Consider the following 27,221-nt stretch of genomic DNA (forward strand, 5'->3'; position numbering starts at 1 on the left):
CTTCAAGGCGGGATATATTATGCGACTCGTTGGTCTGGTGTGTCCCCTTGGTCCAAAGTTGATCCTTTTGGATGATCTTGGGGGTGTTTGAATGTTGGGCGGCGGCCATGGCGGCGGGAGGCGTGGCGTTCGTGGACGGAACCTACGTATCGGGTGTGGGCGGGCAACCATGGCCTCGCGGGGGGCTTGGTTGCGGCTGGTTGGCAGAGCGAGGGTATGTCGGAGGGGTGCGAGCGCCGGAGTTCATCACTTGCGCAGTCCTTGTACTGGCCGACGGCAGCGGCGGCCGTGGTGGTCGTATCCTTCATGAAGGCGTCGTGGCGGTGCTCCTACCCCTCGCATGTGACTCCGGGTGAAAACTTGATCTACGGATCGGACGGTGGCGGCTATCCGTGGGCGTCCCCTTCTAGGAGGCACTGTCTTGGAGTCCCTGCTCTGTCATGACCATATCCCCCCTCCTCGTTTCTTCATGGAGGTCTCTGTCCTCTTCAAGCGGTTATCCTTTGTCATTTTTAGTTAGCTTGGTTGGCCGTGGTATTGGGGGACGGTGCTCAACACCTTTGTATCATGTCTTGGGTGTGTGTGTTGTGCGCGGTGGTGGTGTGTGTTGTATCGGTCTGTCCGGATGTTGTGATGATGTTGGCTTTATAATATAAATGGGGGAAACCCTTTTTTTGTAATTCCTTCCGACCATCATGCCCTTTTCTTACAAGTAAACACAAAAGCATTGCAAGAAGAGCAGATAAGAACACCACCACCTAATCACTCGTATCCAATAAAGCCATAAAGGTCACCTTCATCGAAGTATTTTTCTTCAAAGTCCCTTCTCATTTAAGCAGTATCTTAATATATATATTTTGTAACAAAAGACTGTCATGCAGACTAAAAAGGGAAGACAGAACATAATAAAAGATAACGACTACTAGGGAACACATGAAACATCACTATTTTCTTTTCTTTTTTACAGAATGTCATCACTATTTTGTTGAGCCATACATTTTATAGTAGTGTTAAATTCACATATTTTTCCTTCGAGAGGAGTTCGATGAGTCTAAAAATAGGATTTATTTCATCGCCCCTCTATCTCAGTAAGAGTAAAACTGTTCACGGAACTTTGACTACCATTTCTGATTTGATCCATTTCAGCACTTCATCGCGCAAAGTAGGCGGAGAGATTGGGGGATGTAAGTGTGGTGCTTCCATTCTCTAGGCCAAACACCACAGATGACATGAGAGGCCTATCATCAGGGTTTTCCTGGACGCACAATAGCGCTACATGGACGCAAAGCAAAACTTCATCTGGTGAAGTATCTATGATGGATGAGCTAGGCAGCTCCTCAGTCTTTTCTTCCTTCCACATATTCCATGACTGAAATAATCAAGAACATCATATCAATATTAAATTTTTGCATCAAAAATGCTTCAGATATTTGATGCACTTCTGGAAATGAAAGTTAAAGGAAGTCGTGTGTACTCATGTAAACTGTCAGGCTAGGGAATCCCATGGTTTGACTAATGGAGTTTCTCCTTATACCAGTTATAACCTCTAGTAGTAACATGCCGAAACTGTACACGTCAGACTTGGTAGAGAAGACTCCTTCCATTGCATACTCAGGAGCCATGTAGCCACTATTTGATCATTTCAATTGTCAGAATGAATTTCTTGAAAAATTAATATGAGTCTTTTACTGGGTACTCACTATGTTCCAACAATGCGTTGGGTATTTGCATTTTCCTCGTTATCACCAAAGATCCTCACCATACCAAAATCAGCTATCTTGGGTTTCAAATTTGCATCGAGCAAAACATTTCCAGCTTTGAGATCTCTATGAATTACGGTGGACCTCGAGTCTTCATGAAGATATAGAAGTCCCCTTGCAATCCCTTTGATTATACGGAATCTTGTCGGCCAGTCCAACATCATTTTTCTTGACTCATCTAAGAGAAGAAACAAATGTAATAAAAATGTTTTGAGTTGAATTAGAAATGATGGTTTGTTATTAGAATATGTACCAAAAAGGGTAGCATCTAAGCTCTTATTTGGTAGATACTCGTATATCAAGAGTTTTTCATCTCCCTCGCTGCAACATCCAAGAAGTCGAACCAAGTTTCTATGTTGCAACTTGGCAATTAGAATTACTTCATTCCTAAATTCTTTTGTTCCTTGTCGAGAATCTCTACTTATCCTCTTGATTGCAACTTCTTGACCACCTAACATTCCCTAGAGAAATATAATGGGAAACTAAGATTTAAATTTGCTATATGAAAAAAATTAGCTCTCATGACTAGAATGAATATTAGGAAAGAGCATAGATTTACCTTGTATACTTTACCAAAACCTCCCTTTCCAGTCATGCAGGTTTCAGAGAAATCTTGGGTTGTGAGGGCAATTTCTTCTAGTTTTTACGAATGGAAATTCTTGATCATAGGGAGGGTTTTCTTCTTCACATTCATCAAACATAGCCATACCATCCAATCTTATCTTATTTTGACTTCTCCATTTTTTGTTCTTTCCTGCTCCCATAATGTTAAAAGTCACTTCCCCTCTAATTAGCACAAGACAATAATATAAGAAATAATATAGTTATATTTTACCTCCTATAACAATTGATGTATGCGGGTGACTAGTGGCCGCTCCGCTCCGCTCTCCTAGCCTCCGCTCCGCTTCGCTGCGCTCCCCCGCCAGTGGACACTCCGGCCCCGTCGGCCACTAAATTCTCCGTGTCGGGGATCACTCCGACCACGGCGGACACTTCCCGCCGGAGATCGCTTTGATCCCATCGGCCACATCTGCAAATGGCCCTCTCAGATCTCAACTTCTCTCTTGGGAAAGCTTTCGAGGAGTACATCAAGAAGCAATGCAATGCTGGCGTCAACACCCAAGTATTGCCAGGATCAACAAAGTTCTTCCTCCTGGTGGAATTCAAGCGCTCGTTGATCAAGCTAAATCCAGAATCGGTGGGCCTCATTATTCAAGCCTGTTTCGGTGGTTCTGCCAATCTTTTTAATGTATCTCATCTGCGCAATTGGTCATATAAGTTCTGTGTCTCTTCTCCGGAAGTGGGTTTAGAAATAATTCGAGGAGGCAACTTGTCCACCGATCTTTACTCTATGAATTTTCTTCTTTGGGGAGAGGGGGATGATGATCTCAAAGATCTTTACCGGCATTATCATGAGGCGGCATCTAAGGATTGGACCGTGGTGTCCAATACAAAATCTCGTCGATCATATGCTCAAGCTGTTCAACAGCCCCAATTCTTTTCTTCGCAAACCACGCCTAATTCGCATGATCAAGTCATGTAGCAATCAAGGGGCCCATTAACTTCAGTTTTAACTTCGCCCAATAACACTGCGCTGGGTAGGGCGGGATCGACGCGTTTTGAATCTTTGGGCCTTCTGACCAATAATGCAGTGGGCCTTTTCTGTGTTCGTTTCCTCATGACGGGTCACTCTAGGCCCAAATGCCAGAACAAAAATCCGATGTAAGGCCTGCAAGAGATGGGGGCATATCGCAGTCAACTATAGATTCCGGCCCGAAATCGCCGTTCCGCCTTCATCTTCTGACACGACGAATCCACCTATTCTGGTGAATAATCTGGAAATAGGTAACAGTGGTAGGTGGGACCCAGTGGTCAGTGACTCTATCGTTCCGTCTTCCCGTAATGCCGGCCCTGCTGAAAATTTACTACCCTCTGCTCGGGACTCTGTTGACGCTCATTTCCCAATTCTTTCTCTCCGCCCTCCTCAGTCTCATCAATCGCTCCATCCAACCAGGGTCTCCTCATTGCTACATCCCACCAGTTCTACTCCGGCGAGGTCTTCAGCAATGGAGAATTTTCCATTCGATCCGATGCCTTTCCTGCTCCCTGGCACTCAAGCAATTGAGGTGGAAGGGAGGCCAGCTCGCGCTCGGGTCATCCATGGCGACATGCAGCTGTCCAACGAGAACCTAGCCATCGCCACTCTGGTACCAATGCCCCAAGGTGAAGTAGCTTTTGTCAATGTTAGAGAGGTTCTCGGTGATTTCTTGGCTTTGCAAAGGGTCGTTTTCTCTTCTATCTCCAAATGTCATTTTGGTCAGGCGTTTGATAGATGCAACAGTAAAGCAGATAGGGATTCCTTGGTCAATAGGAGCCCGCATCCGTTTGATGACATCCACATCATTTTCCAAAAGCATGATCAAGGTATGAACTGGAGGAAGTTTAACCTGGCCAGAGACTGCTGGCTACTATTAGTTGGTTTCCCTACGGATCTGCGCTGTATGACTAAGCTCAATAACGCTGTCTCTAGTTTTGGGAAGTTGTTGTCTTGGGACAGAGTAAAAACCACTGATGCCGCCATGGCAGTTAAAGTCAGAATCGATGCTCTGTCTGATGTTCCTGTCAGTTTGGCGGTCACCGGGGACAGGCATTTCGAAGGTGAATCTTGGACTTGCCCAATCATTATTTTTCAGGAAGAGTTGTTGGGCGGTAGCTCCCCAGATGAGCAGCCCATTCCGATAGATTGCAACCCGCACCCAAGACCTCCTGAGCAGCACCACCATCCGAATCAGCACAACCTCTTCTTTGGACCTGTACCGCAGCATGAAAACAATGAGCAGCCTGGGAATGATCAAGATGTTCGGAATGGAGATGCACAGAATGCAGATGATCTGGATTGGGGCCACTGGGCAATGCCTCCTCTCCAAGATAATGTACCAGTGCAGAATCAACTCTTTGCTGCTGAGCAAGCTCTTGAGATGGATCACAGTGGCCTCACCCTCTCTCTGGGCATTGACTCCAACAGTGTTGAAACTGCAAATTCAGTTCAAGGTGCTGTCAATCTTTTGTTGTTTGGAAATCTCCTAGTTCCACATGATCCGCCAGTCTTGATGCTAGAGATTCAGCTTCCAGATCTCAATATGCCACTTGAGGTGGAATTGCAGCAACCTGAAATCCTTGTTGCAGTGCTGCAGGCTGACCTGGATGAGATGATGGTGCAGCAACTGCCAGACGCCCATGATGCTGCAGTGTTTGTACCACCGGATGTGCATGCTAATGATACCACTGCCTTACTGATATCGCAGGATCAGCCACCTCCAGGGATGCCAGAATTGCCAAACCAGGCCGATATGCTACCTAACAACACTCTGCTTCCACATCATATGTTGCCGGACCCTTTTGCTGCTCAAGAGGACAACTTTCAGCAACAGATAGTTGGTGCTGCTGCTGAGCCTGAGGAAGCTGCTCTGGATACAATTCAAGAGCCTGTTATTTCTGCCACAGTCAACCAAACTGTAAACACTGCAGCTTCAGAGCTACCCAGCCCAGATTCAGGTAGTTCTAATCCTCCTCCTGGCTTCCCTTTGCCCATTTTTAAAGATCAAATTCATGTGGGTGCTTGTCAACTTTTGCCTGATGCAGCAGACCCAGTCATGCAAAAGATGTTTCTGTCCCAAGCACAGGAAGAGCTGCACAATGCCTGCACTGGTCATGAAGAAGCAGAGCTTTGGAAGAAGCATTTTGCTCCTGAAGGGTAGCCTAAGGATGTGATTCAGGTACCTAATGAGTGGGCAAATTTTATTGCTCTTGCACTACTTACTCTAGATAAGTTTGAGTGGGTTAAACAGTTGCTTTCTTCTCAGTTATGGAAAATTATTTCAGAATATTCAGATAGCTCCAATCTGAAACCTTTTGTCATACCTGAGAAATGTGAATCTGTCCTGCAGAACATTAGCCAGAATCAGAATGATAAAGAGGTGCTCCCAACTATTGTGGCCACCACTCGACCTTCCAAGCCCTCATCAGTGGGAATGTCTTCCAGCACCACTGCCATCCAAGTGTACAAAAAGAGGAAGGAAAAAGCTCCTCTTATTGAAACCCAGGTGAGAAGAAGTTGTAGAATTCAGCAATTGAATCATGGTTACAGAAAGAAAACATGCATGGATAGAAACTGCTTGCCTTGCAATGTTAATCCTCCTTCATTACCCAGCAAAGTGGTTAAAAATCTCTCTGTTGCTTTCTGCAAGATTCCTGAGAAAGACTGCTCTGATGAGGCCCTGCACCAAGCCAAGAAGAAGAAAGGGAGCAAGGACAAAGCGGTGAAAGAGAAGAACAAGAAGAGCCCACGGAAGGGGGGACTGCCCAGCCCTGCCTAAGGATTTCTTAGGAGCTCTGTCTAGTTTCATTTTGAGCTATGGATGTATTGGTTATGTCATATCTAATGATCCTGTGTAAACCCATATTTTGGGGTAAGGTTGAGCTGGCACTTTTAGTTCTGTTGCAGACTGAGATCTCTAAGTTATGCAAAGCTATGCAAATTTGTCATATCCAGTTATTTCTGCATTTCTATCATGAATAAGCAGTGGAAAATCTTAAACTAGAATATTGGAGGCATCAATGATAAAGATAAGTGGTTGGCTATTCGAAACAAAATCGATGAGACAGACTGTGACTTGATTTGCATCCAAGAAACAAAGAGGGAAACATTTGACAGCAGATCTCTTAAGCAATTTTACCCAAAACGTTTGAACAAGTTTGATTACCAGCCATCTGTAGGTGCATCAGGAGGGTTACTAGTGGTCTGGAATGATACTCTTTTCACAGGAGAGACTATCTCCAAAAACTCCTTCTCTATTTCCATTCGGTTCAACTCTAAGCTCTCCTCTGATACCTGGACTTTATCAAATATCTATGGCCCTTGTCTTTCTTCTGACAGGGTTATTTTTATGGACTGGTTTTCTAATATTCACATTCTTGATGATTGTAATTGGTTGATGCTGGGGGACTTCAATTATATTAGGTATCCTTCAAACAGAAGTAGAGAAGGGGGTAATCTCAATGATATGCTCTTATTCAATGAAGCAATCAGCAAATTGGGCCTTCTAGAAATTCCTTTGAAAGGGAGAGAACCCCTTTACTTGAGAAACTTGATTGGGTTTTTTCTTCTGAAACTTGGACTTCAAACTTCCCTAACACCATGATGTTGCCCCTCTAAAAGCCTATTTCTGATCATGTCCCGTGCATCATTAATATTGGCACCAGGATTCCAAAGTCAAAGATTTTCAGGTTTGAAAATTATTGGATGCAGATTGATAGTTTCAAAGACACTGTAAAAAAATATTTGGCAACAAGATGTTAATGAACCTGATAGTGCAAAGAGAATCACTGCTAAGTTTAAGAGTATGAGAAAGGGACTAAAGATTTGGGCCAAAGAGCTCTCACAGTTGTCTAAACTTATTCAAGCTTGAAATGACCTCATTCTTCTTTATGACACTTTTGAAGATTTTAGATCTTTATCCACTATTGAATGGAATGGCAGAGAAATTGTCAAAAAGCATCTTCTTAACTTGTTGGAAATGCAAAGAGCATACTGGAAGCAAAGAGCAACAGTTAGATGGATCTTGCAAGGGGAGGCTAACACTAAATATCTGAAAGTAAAAGCTACCATTAATTATAGAAGAAACTACATTGCTAGTTTGCAGGATGAAGCTGGTAACATGCAAGATGATCATCAGACTAAAGCTGCAATTCTGTGGAAAGCTTTCAAGCAGAGGCTCAATGCTTCTGTGCCCACTTTTGATCTTCTGAACCTTGAGTCCCTTGTCCCAAAGATGCCTGAACTAATTGAGCTTGACAAGCCTTTCACAAAGGAGGAGACTGATGCAGTGGTTAAAGATCTCCCTTCTGATAAAGCACAAGGGCCAGATGGCTTCAATACTGATTTTATCAAGCATTGTTGGGACATCATTGCTCCATATTTCTACAAGCTGATTGAAGACTTTTACAATGGCAAATTAAACTTGCAGAGTATCAACTCTTCTTTCATTACTCTATTGCCAAAAAAAGATGCTCCTATCAATGCTAATGATTTCAGACCAATCTCTTTGCTTAACTGTTCCATAAAAATCATTACAAAACTTCTTGCCAACAGACTGTAGGCTGTCATCCTAACGCTGGTTCATCAAAATCAATATGGGTTCCTTAAGAAGAGATCAATACAAGATTGTCTGGCCTGGTCATATGAGTTCATTCACCAATGTCATCAATCTGGACAAGAATTGATTATCCTAAAATTAGATTTTGAAAAAGCTTTTGATATGATTGAGCATGAAGCTATCAGGAAAATTCTCATTTCTAGAGGCTTTGGACCTAAGTGGATTATGTGGATGGATATGATTTTCTCTTCTGGATTTTCTTCTGTGCTACTGGATGGGGTGCCTGGAAAGCAGTTTCTCTGTAAAAGAGGAGTTAGGCAAGGGGATCCTCTCTCACCTCTGCTATTTGTCATAGCTGCTGATCTGCTTCAAACAATCTTAAATGAAGCTATGAGGAATGGTCTGATCTCTGCTCCTATACACACTAATGCTGATCAGGATTTTACTGTAATCCAGTATGCAGATGATACATGCCTTGTCATGCAAGCCAATGCTGCTCAGCTGCATCATCTCAAAAACCTGCTCATGTATTTCAGTACCTTCACTGGCTTGAGAGTCAATTATGAAAAATCAGTGATTGTTTCTATTAACACTATAAATGATAAGATGTTGGAATTGGCTAATATTATGGGTTGCAAAGTTGGATCTCTTCCTTTCACATACTTGGGTTTACCTCTCTGTCTGTCCAAGCCAAAGATTGAGGATTTTATGCCCATCATGCAAAGAATTGAAAAAAGGCTGGCTGGTTGTTCCTCCCTGTTATCTTATGGAGATAAATTGGTTCTGGTAAAGTCTGTGTTCTACAGCCTTCCCATTTTCTTCATGTGTACACTTGCACTTCCAGTTGGTGTCATGGAGCAAATTAAGAAATATCTCAAACATTTCTTTTGGAGGAAATATGGAATGGAAGACAGGGGCACTGCCTTGATTTCCTGGGACAAAGTTTGCCAACAAAAAGAAAAAGGAGGACTTGGGGTATTGGATATTGCCAGTCACAACAAATCTTTACTTATGAAGCATGTCCACAAGTTCTTAAATCAACAGAATATTCCTTGGGTAAAATTGATTTGGGAGGCTTATTATCCTGACAGAATGCTTCACAAAAACCCACAAGGATCCTTTTGGTGGAAAAGTATTCTCAAGCTAGTGCCTGAGTTTAGACAAGCTGCTGTCCCCAAGCTAGGCTCTGGCAACACTATAATATTTTGGTTTGACAACTGGAATCTGGGCATCTTGAAAGACAGGTTCCCTCAGTTGTTCTCTTTCAGTAGGCAAGAGCAGATTTCTGTTAAGAAAATCAAAAGTTTGGAGGATGCATCTGAACACTTCTTTACTCCACTATCAACCCAGGCCCATCAACAATTCCAAGAGCTATCGGCCCTCATGCAGGCTACCCAATTGAATAATTCTCTGGACACCTGGTGCCTACCATGGAACAAGCATAAGAATGATTTTTCGGCTATCAAAATGTACTGTCACATACAAGGAGCAGAAGTAGCCTCTCCACTCTTAAAGAGGATCTGGAAAAGTGCTGCCATGCTAAGATATAAGATCTTTCTATGGTTACTGCTACATGATAGAGTAAATGTCAGAAATCTTCTTGCCAGGAAGCAATTTCATCTGCCAAACTACGACCGTGAACTATGTAACTGTTCTTGCGAAGAAACCAGCCTCCATCTCATCTGGGACTGTCATTTTGCTCTGCAATGTTGGGATTCAATTGTTCCTTCCAAATTCAGAGGTATTAATGCTTTCGATGAGATCAACTTGCTGTCAATCCATCAGCACAAGCAGTTTGCAATGAGCATCATCACCATGGGTTGCTGGCACATTTGGATGCAGAGAAACTCCAAAATTTTCAAAGCGCAAAACCCATCGGCTCAAGGATGGAGAAAGCTACTCAAAGACGATCTAAAGTTGATGATTCTGAGAACCAAAGAAAAACACAGGGAAGCTTTTAGTGGATGGATTGCAGATAATCTAAATTAATTGATCATGGACATTCCTAGAGCTGGTATTGGTTAGATGGCTCCTTTTGTTTTTTCTTTACTTGTTTGTAAATAACTTTGTTTTACTTTGAATGAAAATTACCGTAGAACAATTGTTCTACGGTCTTCGGTTAAAAAAAACAATTGACGTATGCATAGTTTTCCATAATTTGCAAACTCATGGAATTAGAGGAAAAATAATCCAAGAGGCGCATCTAAATAGTCCCCCCACCCACCCACTCTCTTTGAACAAAGACCAGACACAACCATAGAGTCAACAGCTGCGTCACTAGATGTTGCTCTTGTTTTTAAGCACTTTGACAAGCAATATCTCCCTTTATTAGAAAAAAGGAGGTTGAAACCCCCAGCCCGAATATGGAAAGCGGCAAGACAACAATGTGGTTTCTCTAACATGTGCAATCCATATTATCTAACACTAGATTACATCTTGTTTGTTAGATCAATACAAATAGTAGCTGGACCCACTAGTAGAAAAGGGGGCATTTGTCCCGGTTCCTAAGTGCCTTTAGTCCCGGTTCTTGAACCGGGACTAAAGGGTCGTTACTAATGCCTCCCCCCTTTAGTCCCAGTTCTAACAAAACCGGGACAGATGTGCCTCCACGTGGCCGGTGCGCTGAGCCCAGGCAGGAGGGCCTTTGGTCCCAGTTGGTGGCACCAACCGGGACCAAAAGGCATCCACGCGTCAGCATTTCAGTGGCCGTGGTTTTTGTTTTTTGTTTTTGAAGGGGGGGGGGGGTTGGGGGTTTTGGGGGGTTAATTTAGGTGTTTAATATATTGTGTTAGTTAGCTAATTAATAGAGATAAGTGTCCTCTCTTATGTCCGTGCTTGGTCGATGCTACGTACTGTACATAGAGAGGCCCTCGACACGCTAGCTAGTAAGAAAATGAAGGGAACCATTAAGTACAGAAGTTCGTCATGCATACCGAGAGAAGTGATCGATCGACCTCTCCTTCTCCGAGAGATTGGTCGAACAACAAGTTTTCGTATTATCTATCTGACGCTACTGGCTACATACATATACAATATGTAAAATCTCTTACAATCCTCTAGCATTTGAAATCAATTTCCACATGATATTCTTCGGCTTTATTGATGACGTGGTCAAGAAAGAATCCCGCCAATTCCTCTTGAATTGCTTTCATGTGATCTTGTTCTAGGAGTTCATCCCGCATCTACCACATCTAATTTGAAGAAGGGGGTTAATACATATATGAATGAAACTCAACAGAAATGATGATGTAATAAAATGAAATTGTGAATATTATTTCTTACGCACTTCATATTGTCTTTTAGAGTAGCCCCGCTTATTTTTCAAAGTCGCGTTGTAGATGAACTCGCACACGTAGTATCCACAGAAATCATTTCCTTGTTCTTGCCACAAGCACTTTACGAGAAATAGAAGTCAATCAAACTAATAATGAAGCATTATAAATGGCATTGATGAAAGTACAGCTATAGAATCAACGGGAGATGCACACAACTAGCTAGCTAGTAGTACTTACTTTCGGGTATGTATATCGCAGCTCCTTTGGCAGTCCCGGAACTTCTGCAGTGAACTGTTTCCAAACCCTGCAAGAAAAAGAAAATAATTATTATTACTTGAGATACTAGGAAATGAACAAAAAGTTGCCGATTTGGTGCGATAAATGATCGATTGAACTTACTTGTTGAGCATTTTAGTCTCCGCATAGGTTTGGGGATCTTTTCGTCTCGAATCTAAGACGTTTACTACTCCCCGCTCAAGCTTAATCTCCAGAAGAACATAGTGGAATCTGCGCACGCATGCATAACTCATCAATTACATTACTATAACGTCGCTCGAGTAATAAGGGAAACCGAATATGCACACAATAGTAACACTCACTTGAAGTTGTAAGAAAAGAGTATTAAATTTTTGTTTTGATTTTTGATCAACGATTGTAGCAAGTACCCCTCGGCCTCTTCGGCATCCTTTTCAACCAGAAATTCATCTATGATATTTGTGTTAATGAACCCAATATCATACATTTCTTGTTTTTTGCACTCAACGATCTTCAATCTGCATAATATAGTGAGGATAATTAATTATAAATACATGCAATGAAAGAGCCGAGCTATATATAGAGACTTAATGACAGAAATAGTACTTACAGACAGTAGCAAAAGACCGTTAGTTTATCGAGGGCCTTTTCATTGAAGAACGCGAAGAACTCATCAAATGGAACAGTCAACAGATCAGTTTCGATGAGGTCGTGCTCCTCTTTAATATGCAGATACAAAGCATTCGTCCCCTCAGACTCTCTGCAGGTTTTCATGTACCAATCATGGAATCTTCGCATCATAGTTGTTAGAGATTTTTCAAATTTGACGAGAGGCTTCCCGTACTCGTATCTGTGTTCGTCCACCTCCAAGAAATCTGGAAGTTGATCGTCAGGCACGTAATCTCCAAGATTGCCATAACCGGCCACCGTCCCCGGAGCATTAGCGACGATGTCGCCGCTAGACACATTGAGCGGGGGGCACGATTGATGTGCTTGTTCGCCGAGCTGGGCAATTTTTTCCCAGCTGCTCGTTCTTTTAACCTTTTATCACTGACAGTACTTCCCGACCGCTGGGTTTCGAGATATGTCTGTTCAGTAATGCGCTCATAGTTGGTTCTCGGTGGAGACTTTGGTGGTTTCCTCAAGGCATCGATAGTGCGCTTTGCTTTCACCGGATCTACCTTCTCCTCCGGAGGTGGATGTATCTTTGCTTTCACACCTTCAAACAAGTCCTTCACGTGGGCCCGCACGATCGTCGCGTTTTCCTCCTCAGTCCTCTCGTACGGTAACTTCTCTAGAGGCTTGAGAGGTGGACCGTATCTGTATTGCCTCCCGCCTCTGCTGGCTGTACTGCTAGACACCGGAGCAGACGGAGCGGCTGTGGCGCCTGTCTTCTTTCATGCTTGCTTACGAGGCGGAGGAGACGGACTACGACGTGCCGGAGCAGCCGGGGCGGCGGCGGGTCTCTTCCGCCCTTGCTGGCGACGCGAAGAAGGAGGAGGCTGCTGGCTACTCGGGCGCGCCAGTGCAGGCGGAGAAGGAGGCGGAGTGCCACCACGCGCCGGAGAAGGAGGAGGCTGCTGGCTGCTCGGGCACGCCGGCGCAGGCGGAGAAGGAGGAGGAGTGCCACCACGCGCCGGAGAAGGAGGAGGCTGCTGGCTGCTCGGGCGCGCCGGCGCAGGCCGAGAAGGAGGCGGAGTGCCGCCACGCGTCGGAGAAGGAGGCCTAGTGCCCTGATCGACACTCACCGGAGGAGGAGGCGGTGGAGGAGGCGGAGTTCCCTGACTCGCCGGAGGAGGAGGAGGAGGTGGAGTGCCCTGACTCGCCGGAGGAGGAGGAGGACGCGGAGGCGTCCAGTTCGGAAGGTTGATGAGCTCCTTCCGCCATAGGCATGGAGTCTTCAAAGCAGAACCCAGCCTAGTCTCCCCTTCACCGGTAGGGAAGTCAAGCTGGAGGTCCTCAAATCCCTCCATTATTTCATCCACCATCACCCTGGCATATCCTTCTGGAATCGGCCGGCAGTGAAAAGTTGCGCCGTGTTCAGTAGGATAAACAGAGCCAATAGCCGCCTTGACCTTCAAATTCATCCGTCGCGTCATAAAGTGGCAATTTTGAGCCCTCGTGATAGCATCCACGGGATAGCTGGCAGGAGCCGTCAAGACATGCTCCGGCTGAAGCAGCTCGATGGAAGCCACACTGCTTCTCCGCTGAGATGGCGGGGTAGCTTCGGGGGAAGCTTCGGCAGGTCGTTTGTTGCGATTTGCTTCTCGTTCCTCTAGCCCCATTACCCTTTCTTGCAGCGCCTGCAGTTGGCTCTGCTCCAGTTTCTTCCTCCTCTCGTGGGTTTTGTAACCCCCTGCATCCGGAAAACCAACCTTCCACGGAATGGAGCATGGCGTTCCTCGTGCCCGTCCAGGGTGCTCAGGGTTCCCGAGGGCCATTATGAGCTCGTCCTTCTCCCTGTCTGGAACGAACGTCCCTTGCTGTGCTGCATGGATATACTGCTGAAGCCTTGTGACTGGTGTTTTCAGTTGCTCGTCCGTCCAACGGCACTTCCCTGATACAGGGTCCAAGGTTCCGCCAGCCCCGAAGAACCAAGTCCAGCAAGGGTCTGGCCATCTCATTGTCTCCAGTTTGATCCCTTTATCAAGCAGATCATTCTCAGCCTTGGATCACTTAGGCCGGGCTTGCAGGTAGCCACCTGACCCGGTGCGATGGTGAAACTTCTTCTTCGCAGCATTTTGCTTGCTTGTCGCCGACATCTTCTTACTCTTTTCCGACGTCGTGTAGGCCACAAATGCAGACCAGTGATCTCTGATCTTCTCATATTTGCCGATGAATTCTGGTGTCTCTTCTTTGGCGACAAACTTTTTTAGCTCCTTCCTCCACCTCCTGAATAGGCCTGCCATCTTCTTAAGAGCACAAGACTTGATTAATTGCTCTTTAACTGGCTTCTTCGGATCCTCCTCTGGCGGTAGGGTGAAATTTGCCTTCAGCTCAGTCCAAAGATCATTTTTCTGCATATCATTGACATAAGACACCTGGGGGTCTTCCTTCTTAGGCTTATACCATTGGTGGATGCTGATCGGGATCTTGTCCCTAACAAGAACCCCGCACTGAGCAACAAATGTGTTCTTTGTCCGGATGGGTTCAATCGGTTCGCCGTCGCGCGTGATTGCTGTGATCTCAAACTTTTCATCCGAGCTCAAATTTTTCTTTGGGCCTCGTCTCCTTACCGAAGTTGTGCTTGATCCGGAGGGCTAGAAAAAGGAAGAAAGACGAGAGTTAATTAATATGTGTACATATACCAAAACAATGAATGCATCAATTAACTAGTCAGCACGGGCTTAACTAATATATATATATATATATATATACCTGGCCGGACTCGGTTCGGTCATCGGAGCAGTCAGCACGGTCTCCTTCTTGTACCTCCATTGGGTCATCACCGGAGCCATCATGAACATAGCCCTCTTCTTGTACCGGCATTAATGGGCCGGAGCCATCATGAACATAGCCCTCTTCTTCACCCAATCCTTCCTGACCAACGACGTCGTTGAAAAATGACGCAACGACATCAGTTCCTTCTGCGATTATCTCCCCCAACATCGCTTCTGTTGCTTCGTCTCGGTAGTGCTCCATAGTTTCTGCAAAAATTTACAACATGTCAATTATTATTCAAACATAGTAAAATGGATATATATTAGTGGCAAACATAGAACTAGCTAGCTAATCACAATAAGGAATCATGTTAGTGGCCTCGACACTGCTTCTCTAGGGTTTGGCGTGGCCTAGACAACGCTTCAATGGTTTGGGGTGGCCTCGACACAACGCTTCAAGGGTTTGGGGTGGCCTCGACGACAACGCTCTTTTAACTTGGAAAATTGGGTGGCCTCAAGAGAGTTTGTCGGGTAGGGGCGCAGCGGGAGGGGGTAGGAGACCAACATCGTTTTTTCTCTAGGGTTTGGGTGTCCTCGAGAGTTTTGGTCGACCGAGAGGGCCGAGGGGGGGTATATCAACGACGACAGAGGAGAAGATCAAAGAAAAAAAAGAAAAAAAGAGGAGAAGAAGAAAGGAATAGAGGAGAAGAAGAAAAAATAGAATATTCTATTTTTTCTTCTTCTCCTCTATTCCTTTCTTCTTCTCCTCTTCTTTTTCTTATTTTTTCCTCTTCTTATTTATTTCTCCTCTTCTTCCTCTCCTCTTCTTCTCCTTTCTTCCTCTTCTTATTTTCCTTTTTCCTCTCCTTCTTTTTCTTCTTCTTCTTCCTTCTTCCTTCTTCTTCTTTTCTTCCTTTTCCTTATTTTAGTTTTTCCTCTACACTAACCTAAAATGCACTAACCGAAAATCGATATCTACTAACAACCTAAATAAAAAATTAATACATATATTAAAAAACATATATAAACAAAAAAATGCTATGAACATTATATTCATACATAGATAGCCACATCCATTCATCATATAGCTACCACATGCATATATACATTATATATATGAAAAAAAATGCATATATACACATATACACACAAGAAAATACACATATATACACATACAAACACATATATACACATAAATACACATATACACAAAAAATGCATATATACACATATACACAAAAAAATGCAGGGCAGGGGCAGCGGCGCGGCGGCCGCGTAGGACAGGGCAGCACGAGGCGGCCGCGTAGGACAGGGCGGCACGCGGCGGCCGCGCAGGCAGGTGGCCGCGCAGGGCAGGGGCGGAGGCGCGGCGGCCGCGCAGGGGCGCGGGACGGGAGGGGCGCGGAGCATGTGCTCACAGGGGGCGGCGGCGAAGGCGAAGGCGAGAAGCCTGACGGCGTCGGTGGCGGCGGCGACGGCGAAGGCGAGCAGCCTGACGGCGTTGGTGGCGGCGGCGACAGCGAAGGCGAGTAGCCTGACGGCGTCGGTGGCGGTAGCGATGGCAAGGTGGAGCAGGGGCGGCGGGCGGCGACGGCGACGAGGAGGAGCAGGGGGCGTCGGGGGAGAAGTGGGGGATTTGGTCAAAAACTGCTAAGTGTTGTATATATATCAAGAGCATTGGTCCCGGTTCGTCGCACCAACCGGGACTAATACACCCTTTAGTCCCGGTTCGTGCCACCAACCGGGACCAAAGGCCTCTTTTCAGCAGCCCAAAAGGCGGGAAGCGGTAGCCTTTGGTCCCGTTTGGTGCCACGAACCGGGACTAAAGGGCGAGCATTGGTACCGGTTGGTGCCACGAACCGGGACCAATGCACCCCTTTAGTCCCGGTTGGTTCCACCAACCGGGACCAAAGGCCCCTGCGCTGCTCGCGTCGCGGCCAAAATTTAGTCCCACCTCGCTAGTTGAGAGGGGCTTGGAGTGGTTTATAAGCCCTGCTGCGGCTACCCTCTCGAGCTCCTCTCAAATGCAGGCTTACGGACCTAATCCCACACTATGCTGCTGTGGGCCTATTGGGCCTACTGCGGGCCTGAATCCTGGCCCAGGTTGGGTTTCTAGTCGTATTCAGGCCGTGGTGGCCCAATAGGTGGCATTTTTTTTATTTTTTTCCCAGTTTTTTTGTTTTGTTTTTTGCATTATTTATTTTCTTTTGTTTTTTGCTTTATTTTTTAATTCTTTTTACTTTTAGGTCAGAAAAATTATAAACTTTCTGTTAGTGCCATTAGTTTTAGAAAAATTATTTTGTTTTTTTGTTTTCTTTCTTGCTTTATTTATTTTATTTTGTTTCTACTTACAACAAAATACTTATTGTTGCTATTTTTATTTATTTTATTAAAGTTTATGTTGAATTATTTTTGTTTTAAGTCACAAAAATTATAAACTTTCTGTTAGTGCCATTAGTTTTCAAATTTGAATAGTTAAAATTTGAATTCTTTGAAATTTGTGTGAATCACAAGTTTGTGATTAACTTTACTAAAAAAATGAACATAGATGCGCCTATAGAGAAAAAAGGTCCAGATGAACCGGGACCAATGGCCCACGTGGCTGCCCTCTTGAGAGTGTTCTTGGTGAGAACATAGTTGACAAGGAGCGAACCGGGATTAATGGTATTACGAGGGCCGAACCATAAGACATTAAAGCATTTCAAATGAACTATGAAAAAGTTGAAAGTTGGCATGGTATCATAATTTCACGCACATAGCATGTGCATGTACAAAACGGACAATGGTATCATACTCGTCTGTTACAAAGTTAGCATGGTATCATCATAATAGTTGCGGGAGAAAGTCTTCACTTTTTCTTCGCTTGTGTCATTTTCTTATTGCGCCGTAACCATGGATAATCTTCATCGTTTATCAGGATGTTGGGGTCAGCCTTGACTTTGAAGGGAGGAATTTCATGAAACTTTTCATAATCTTCAGACATGTCTGTCTTGCCCTCCACTCCCACGATGTCCCTTTTTCCTGAAAGAACTATGTGGCGCTTTGGCTCATCGTATGATGTATTCGCTTCCTTATATTTTCTTTTTCTCGGTCTAGTAGACATGTCCTTCACATAGATAACCTGTGCCATATCATTGGCTAGGACGAACGGTTCGTCAGTGTACCCAAGATTTTTCAGATCCACTGTTGTCATTCCGTACTGTGGGTCTACCTGTACTCCGCCTCCTAACAGATTGACCCATTTGCACTTAAACAAAGGAACCTTAAAATCATGTCCGTAGTTAAGTTCCCATATTTCCACTATGTAACCATAATATGTGCCATTTCCCCTCTCGGTTGTTGCATCAAAGCGGACACTGCTGTTTTGGTTGGTGCTCTTTTTATCTTGGTCAATCCTGTAAAATGTATTCCCATTTATCTCGTATCCTTTCCAAATCGTAACAGTCGAAGATGGTCCTCTGGACAACAAGTACAACTCATCACAAACAGTGTTGCCACCTCTGAGACGTGTTTCCAACCAACTGCTGAAAGTCCTGATGTGCTCACATGTAATCCAGTCGTCGCACTGCTCCGAGTGTTTGGAGCGCAGATTGTTCTTGTGTTCATCGACATATGGGGTCACCAAGGTAGAGTTCTGTAGAACTGTGTAGCATGCTTGAGACCAAGAATATCCGTCCCTGCATATTATTGAGTCCCTTTCAAGTGTGCCTTTTCCAGTCAGTCTCCCCTCATACCGCGATTTAGGGAGACCTATCTTCTTCAGGCCATGAATGAAGTCAACACAAGACCCGATGACATCCTCTGTTTGATGGCCCGTGGAGATGCTTCCTTCTGGCCTAGCACGGTTACGGACATATTTCTTTAGGACTCCCATGAACCTCTCAAAGGGGTACATATTGTGTAGAAATACGGGGCCCAGAATGACAATCTCGTCGACTAGATGAACTAGGACATGCGTCATGATATTGAAGAAGGATCACCTTCTGAGAGATTGCATTCAGGAATGCACATAGCTTCACAATGGCTAATCGAACGTTTTCCGGTAGAAGCCCCCTCAATGCAACCGGAAGCAGTTGTGTCATAATCACGTGGCAGTCATGAGACTTTAGGTTTTGGAACTTTTTCTCTGGCATATTTATTATTCCCTTTATATTCGACGAGAAGCCAGTCGGGACCTTCATACTAAGCAGGCATTCAAAGAAGGTTTCCTTCTCTTCTTTGGTAAGAGCATAGCTGGCAGGACCTTCATACTGCTTTGGAGGCATGCCGTCTTTTTCGTGCAAACATTGCAGGTCCTCCCGTGCCTCAGCTGTATCTTTTGTCTTTCCATACACGCCCAAGAAGCCTAGCAGGTTCACGCAAAGGTTCTTCGTCACGTGCATCACGTCAATTGAAGAGCGGACATCTAGGTCTTTCCAGTAGGGTAGGTCCCAAAATATAGATATCTTCTTCCACATGGGTGCGTGTCCCCGAGCGTCATTCGGAACAGCTAGTGCGTCGGGACCCTTTCCAAAGGTTACGTGTAAATCATTAACCATAGCAAGTACGTGATCACCGGTACGCATGGAGGGCTTCTTCCGGTGATCTGCCTCGCCTTTGAAATGCTTTCCTTTCTTTCGACATTGATGGTTGGTCGGAAGAAATCGATGATGGCCTAGGTACACATTCTTCCTGCAGCTTCCCAGGTATATACTTTCGGTGTCAAGTAAACAGTGCGTGCATGTGTGGTATCCCTTGTTTGTCTGTCCTGAAAGGTTACTGAGAGCGGGCCAATCGTTGATGGTCACGAATAGCAACGCCTTTAGGTCAAATTCCTCCTGTTTGTGCTCATCCCACGTACGTACACCGTTTCCATTCCACAGCTGTAAAAATTCTTCAACTAATGGCCTTAGGTACTGATACGTCTCCAACGTATCTATAATTTTTTATTGCTCCATGCTACTTCATCTACTGTTTTAGGAAATATTGGGCTTTATTATCCACTTTTATATTATTTTTGGGACTAACCTATTAACCGGAGGCCCAGCCCAGATTTGTTGTTTTATGCCTATTTCAGTGTTTCAAGGAAAAGGAATATTAGACGGAGTCAAAACGGAACGAAATCAACTAGAGAAGTTATTTTTGGAAGGAAAGCCACCCAGGGAACTTGGAGTGCACGTCAGGGGAGATACGGGCTGCCCACGAGGGTGGGGGGCGCCCCCCCTGGGCGCGCCCCCCTGCCTCGTGGGACCCCCGTAGCTCCCCCGACGTACCCCTTGCACCCATATATACCTACGTATCGCAAAACTTCCAGAACAGAACCTAGATCGGGAGTTCCGCCGCCGCAAGCCTCTGTAGCCACCAAAAACCAATCGGGACCCTGTTCCGGCACCCTGCCGGAGAGGGATCCCATCACCGGAGGCCATCTTCATCATCCCGGCGCTATCCATGACAAGAAGGGCGTAGTTCACCCTCGGCGCTGAGGGTATGTACCAGTAGCTATGTGTTTGATCTCTCTCTCTCGTGTTCTCTCTCGTGTTCCTTCTATGGCACGATTTTGATGTATCCCGAGCTTTGCTATTGTAGTTGGATCTTATGATGTTTCTCCCCCTCTACTCTCTTGTGATGAATTGAGCTTCCCCTTTGAAGTTATCTTATCGGATTGAGTCTTTATGAGAACACTAGATGTATGTCTTGCCGTGATTATCTGTGGTGACAATGGAATATCATGTGCCACTTGATGTATGTTTTGGTGACCAACTTGCGGGTTCCACCCATGAACCTATGCATAGGGGTTGGCACACGTTCTTGACTCTCCGGTAGTAGCTTTGGGGCACTCTTTGAAGTACATTTATGTTGGTTGGATGAATCTGAGATTGTGTGATGCATATCGTATAATCATGCCCATGGATACTTGAGGTGACAATGGAGTATCTAGGTGACATTAGGGTTTTGGTTGATTTGTGTCTTAAGGTGTTATTCTAGTATGAACTCTATGATGGATTGAGCGGAAAGAATAGCTTTATGTTATTTTACTATGAACTCTTGAATAGATAGAACAGAAAGTATAACTTTGAGGTGGTTTCGTACCCTACCATAATCTCTACGTTTGTTCTCCACTATTATTGCCTTTGGAGTGACTCTTTGTTGCATGTTGAGGGCTTGTCATATGTTCTATCTATGTTATTATTGTTGAGAGAACTTGCACTAGTGAAAGTATGAACCCTAGGCCTTGTTTCCTATCATTGCAATACCGTTTACGCTCACTTTTATCGCTTGTTACCTTGTTGTTTTTATTATTTCAGATTGCAAAAACCTTTATCTACTATCTATTTTGCACTTGTATCTTCATCTCTTCGCCGAACTAGTGCACATATACAATTTACCATTGTATTGGATGTGTTGGGGACACAAGAGACTCTTTGTTATTTGGTTGCAGGGTTGTTTGAGAGAGACCATCTTCATCCTACGCCTCCTACGGATTGATAAACCTTAGGTCATCCACTTGAGGGAAATTTGCTACTGTCCTACAAACCTGTGCACTTGCAGGCCCAACAATGTCTACAAAAAGAAGGTTGTGTAGTAGACATCAGGTACACATCAATGTCATTGCTGGGTTGCTTAGGGCCTTGGATGAGAACTGGCATCATAATGAACTTCCGCTTCATGCACATCCAAGGAGGAAGGTTATACATACATAGAGTCATGGGCCAGGTGCTGTGATTGCTGCTCTGCTCCCCGAAAGGATTAATGCCATCCGCGCTTAAAGCAAACCATACGTTCCTTGGGTCACATGCAAACTCAGCCCAGTACTTTCTCTCGATTTTTCTCCACTGCGACCCGTCAGCGGGTGCTCTCAACTTCCCATCTTTCTTACGGTCCTCACTGTGCCATCGCATCAACTTGGCATGCTCTCCGTTTCTGAACAGACGTTTCAACCGTGGTATTATAGGAGCATACCACATCACCTTCGCGGGAACCCTCTTCCTGGGGGGGGTCGCCGTCAACATCACCAGGGTCATCTCATCTGATCTTATACCGTAATGCACCGCATACCGGGCATGCGTTCAGATCCTTGTACGCACCGCGGTAGAGGATGCAGTCATTAGGGCATGCATGTATCTTCTGCACCTCCAATCCTAGAGGGCATACGACCTTCTTTGATGCGTATGTACTGTCGGGCAATTCGTTATCCTTTGGAAGCTTCTTCTTCAATATTTTCAGTAGCTTCTCAAATCCTTTGTCTGGCACAGCATTCCCTGCCTTCCACTGCAGCAATTCCAGTACGGTACCGAGCTTTGTGTTGCCATCTTCGCAATTGGGGTACAACCCTTTTTTGTGATCCTCTAACATGGGATCGAACTTCAGCTTCTCCTTTTGACTTTCGCATTGTGTCCTTGCATCGACAATGACCCAGCGGAGATCATCATCATCGGGCACATCGTCTGGTTCCTCTTGATCTTCAGCAGCTTCGCCCGTTGCAGCATCATCGTGCACATCGTCTGGTTCCTCTTGATGTTTAGTAGCATCACCGTATTCAGGGGCACATAGTTGTCATCGTACTCTTCTTCTTCGCCGTCTTCCATCATAACCCCTATTTCTCCGTGCCTCGTCCAAACATTATAGTGTGGCATGAAACCCTTGTAAAGCAGGTGGGTGTGAAGGATTTTCCGGTCAGAGTAAGACTTCGTATTCCCACATATAGGGCATGGACAACATATAAAACCATTCTGCTTGTTTGCCTCAGCCACTTCGAGAAAATCATGCACGCCCTTAATGTACTCGGAGGTGTGTCTGTTACCGTACATCCATTGCCGGTTCATCTGCATGCATTATATATAATTAAGTGTGTCAAAAATCATTACAGAACATCATGAATAGATAACTAAGTGACCAAATTAATAGAAGTTCATCATCACATTAAAACCAAAGTACATACATAGTTCTCATCTTCAAGCGAAAATCATTACAGAACAACATAAAGCTCTGCAGAGCATCTAAATTAATTAAACCATACATTCAAACTATGTAAAACATTTCAATGCGAAAACAAATGCGATCATAATCGCAACCAAGGTAACAATTGATCCAACGGCATAATGATACCAAGCCTCGGTATGAATGGCATATTTTCTAATCTTTCTAAGCACATTGCATCCATCTTGATCTTGTGATCATCGACAACATCCGCAACATGCAACTCCAATATCATCTTCTCCTCCTCAATTTTTCTTATTTTTTCCTTCAAGAAATTGTTTTCTTCTTCAACTAAATTTAACCTCTCGACAATAGGGTCGGTTGAAATTTTCAGTTCAACAACCTCCTAGATAAGTAAAATCTATGTCACATTGGTCGGCATAATTTTCATAAATAATAAATGAACCAATAGTTATGAAAAGATAATATATACCACATCCGAATCATAGACAGGACGAGGGCCGACGGGGGCGGATACCAAAACCATCGCACTATATAAGATGCAATAATAAAAGTAAGAAAATACAAGTAAGAATATGTTTCCTTTCAGAAAGAAGGTAAGAACAAGAGGCTCACCACGGTGGTGTCGACGATGAGATCGGCGCGGGTGATCGACGGCGGTGAAGACGGGTACGGGGTGTGACGGACCGCTAAACCTAGACAAATATTGAGGAAAATGGAGTTTGGAGGTCGAGCTTGAAGAGGAGAAAGCTTAAGTAGTGTGGCTCGGGCATTCCATCGAACACCTTGTATGCATAGGAGGTGAGCTAGAGCACCACCAAGCCCTCTCCCCCTCGGCTGCCAGAAAAAACAGAGCAGTGTGTTCTGCTCTTACGCGAGGGGGTATATATAGGCACCTCATTGGTCCCGGTTGGTGCCTTGAACCGGGACTAAAGGGCAGCCTTTGGTCCCGGTTTGTGGCACCAACCGGGACCAATGGTGGTGGGCCAGGAGCGAGGCCCATTGGTCCCGGTTCGTCCCACCAACCGGGACCAAAAGGTCCAGACGAACCGGGACCAATGGTCCACGTGGTCCGGCCGGCCCCCGGGGCTCACGAACCGGGTCCAATGCCACCATTGGTCCCGGTTCTGGATTGAACCGGGACTAATGGGCTGACCCGGCCTGGACCAATGTCCCCTTTTCTACTAGTGACCATGCTCTAGACCATCTAAAAATTATTTGATCTCATTTTATATATTTGACTGATTTTGAATATTTTATAATCTAAGGATATATTGTGGTAGTAGATAACATAGTCCAAGTTCGGGTGGGAAAATGTACTCTCTCATAGTGTGGTCAAATATAACATTTTGCTAAGAAGAGTATACTAAACATACCTCTGAATTTTAACCATGCAAGGGAGATGCATACGAGAACCAGAACACTAGAGCCTAAAATTGGCAGCACAATCCTCACTGCATTGCTCTTTGTTCTTTTACCTGTGCAACAAATACATATACAAGAAAATGTGATTTAACTATTTCTCTGTTGACTGAGAAATAACTAGTTCTAAGTCATCGCTAACAACCATTGAATTTTAACATCATATGAAGTACGAAAGGGACAAGAAGATTTTTATCAGAATGCTATTAGTATGGACCAAGAAATGACTATTTCTAGTGGAAAAGCAACGGTCACAATGAATGATACAGCTAGAAGCTTGTTATTGAAAACTAAACAAGTTATAGAAAGAGAGAAATGAAAGAAACCAATAGTAATAAGAGGGACAAATTGAGAACTGGTACCAGTTGTTGCATCCATGCTTGCACGCCTAAGATAGAGAGTCTCACCGCCGATCTCCCCCACCTTTCCTGTGTCAACTAACTCCTCGTCCCACACCAAGCATCTTGTCACATCTCCTCCAGACCTGCTGCTACTCAGGTTGGCAAACGCGTATGCCACACAGGAGCAATTGCGGCTGCACGCCTCCACGCACTCCTCGAACTTAATCCTGCCCCCACCTATAAACAGAAACTTGTCAGGCGACTTCATCCCCGGCAAGGCCATGAAACCATCACCACAACCTCGCAATGCCTCCTTCCGTCGGCACCCTGACGAGAATTTTCCGCTTGTCCACTCCTCTGTGCTAGTCGGCTCAAAGCCATCAAGGCATTTGCATGTTGGCACAATGGGTGCCGCGGCCGTCTCGTCACAGTAGCCATATGGGCCGCAGTAACTGTAGCGGTTGCACTCAGCAGACGGAAACTTATAAAGGATAGCCCATGTTGACGACCTGCTGCTCCAGCTTTGGAGCTCATACTGACCATAGTAGGTTAGCACAAACCTGGTGTGCGGGGCACCTTCCGAGAGACTATAAGTGACATATGTTTCATCGTCATTGTCGACGAAGGCAAGGTAGATGATAAGATCGCTGACGTTCGTGACACCCCCTAGCTGTAGTTGGTGTAGGCTCGTCACTAGGTATCCTGTCCAGGGGGCGCTGCGAGCCACTAAGTGCTGCCCATCCCATAGGAATACTTGGAGGGATCTGTTCGGGTCGCTGCCATAGGAGAAGCGCCCCTCCGAGGGTTCACTAGGCGAATATGGCGAATCCTAACCGACTGCGCGTGCAACGTGAATCGTCGTCGTCGCTGAATCATGTGGATCAGCGCACCCAGGCCCAGCGGGTCCCAATCCATTTCTCGTTTCTCACGTCTCTTTGCTAGATTCCCTAGGCCTACTGTTGAAATGATGGATCAAATGCATGCCTGACGCTAATACAGCTAGCAGAAGCTGCATGTGCCTATGTTATCTGCTCTTCAAAGCAAAATTGCACTACAAACAAATATATCACAATATCTTTTAATTGCTTTGGTGAAAAATTAAATTTCTTTATTTATTTGACTTTTCTATGGTGAGCTCTTCGAAACGAGCCCAATATCAACATATTTAACTTTGGGGATGGAAATTACTATATATCAAACACATGACAGAGACAAAAAGTTTATTGAAAAACCACAAAGTTCTTCAGAATTTTCATACAAAGTGCTAGCTAGGCAAATGTAATATTTCATAAAAAAAACTCAATTCGCAAAAATGTCCAACCATAAATTTTATTAAATTATACAACAACGTTCTTTAGAATTTTCATACAAAGTGTGAGCTAGGTAAATGCAAAGTTCATTGTTTTTCCCATAAAGTTCGCTGATTATAACATTAAAGTTCATTGGATTTTTTCCATAAAGCTCGCGGATTATAACCATAAAGTTCATTGGATTTTTCCCGTAAACTTCGGTAAATCCATATGTTTTCTTTGGAACTATGAAGTAGTTAATTAACAACAGTATATTTCACATTATTATTTAAGAAGAATTGACCACAGTTCAGCCCATTTAATTAAACACGTTTAAAATCATCTATTAACCCTTTTTTAATGATGCATGATCAAGTACTGGTGCCTAGGAGAGAGATTCCTGTCCTAGATGGTGGTGGCAGTCTACAATCAATTCGTGCATGGCAGCATGCAGTGGATGTGACATGCATGGAAGATGAGTGGGGGAGATATGGGTTGTGCGCACAACCAGTTAGGATAAATCCACGTCCGCCTTTCCAGGACACCAGACGGCCGGCGGTGCCTCGTGTGCTATTCTTTATTTGTTGCTTCATGCCAAGGAGGAATGTGTCTGTGCCGTGGTCGAAGCTCTGCCACAGCATAGTGCCATTTGACGACCGAATGACGAGATTGCCAGTATTCAGAAGCACTGCCATCGAGGTAGAAGATCCCAAGCCAGTGGCCACGTTGGTCTTCCAAAGGACACGATGGACACCATTACCATCAGAGAGAACCAGATTAGAGGTGTTGGTGAGGGAGACCGTTGGTGGAGAGGATGAGGTGTTGGTGGCCGGGGTTTCTCGGTTGGCGACCCACACGGCGGTAAGCTCAGGGATGCCGTTGTACCATATGCCTAAGTACAGACTGGAGAGAGTTGAATTTGAGGGATTGAAGAAGCCAAAGGCAAATCCACCATCATTGGAGACGATGGTGGCTTCCGGGGAGAGCGGCTTGCCCGGGACAAGCCGGTCCCTGGGAAGCACTCAACAGCAGGAAGAGAAGGATCATGACCACGGTGCAGCTGGTGAGAGCCGGCCAATCCATGATCGGTCAGGCTAAAATCTTAGTGCTAACTTGCTAGGCCATGTGGGAATAAGTACATAATTGTACTAGTCCTTGATCTACAAGCAAGCGATACTTAATTTGACTAAGCAACATCCACGAGTGTTCGACTGCTGAAGCAGATGATTGAATAATGCAAAGTTCTTGTAATTCTGGTAGCTGAGAGTTGACATGTCAGCTGTCCACGTCGGGAGTTGGATGCCACCGTCACTGCTGACTGGTCAGACTAGTGACTGAAACATTAAGGGGTTGTTTGGTTCCCAGCCACAGTTTGCCAAGCATGTGTTTGGTTTTTGCCACACTTTGACTTGCCACATTTTATTGCC

At 44.9% G+C, this 27,221-nt stretch overlaps 1 pseudogene; it reads right to left on the bottom strand.

Annotated features, from left to right (window-relative positions):
• Positions 1-1,069: 1,069 nt before the first annotated feature.
• Positions 1,070-26,877, bottom strand: LOC123116813 (G-type lectin S-receptor-like serine/threonine-protein kinase At1g11300; annotated as a pseudogene).
• Between the last annotated feature and the right edge of the window lie 344 nt (positions 26,878-27,221).

The sequence above is a fragment of the Triticum aestivum genome, chromosome 5B (assembly GCF_018294505.1).
Source record: "Triticum aestivum cultivar Chinese Spring chromosome 5B, IWGSC CS RefSeq v2.1, whole genome shotgun sequence".
NCBI classification, from domain to species: Eukaryota; Viridiplantae; Streptophyta; class Magnoliopsida; order Poales; family Poaceae; genus Triticum; species Triticum aestivum.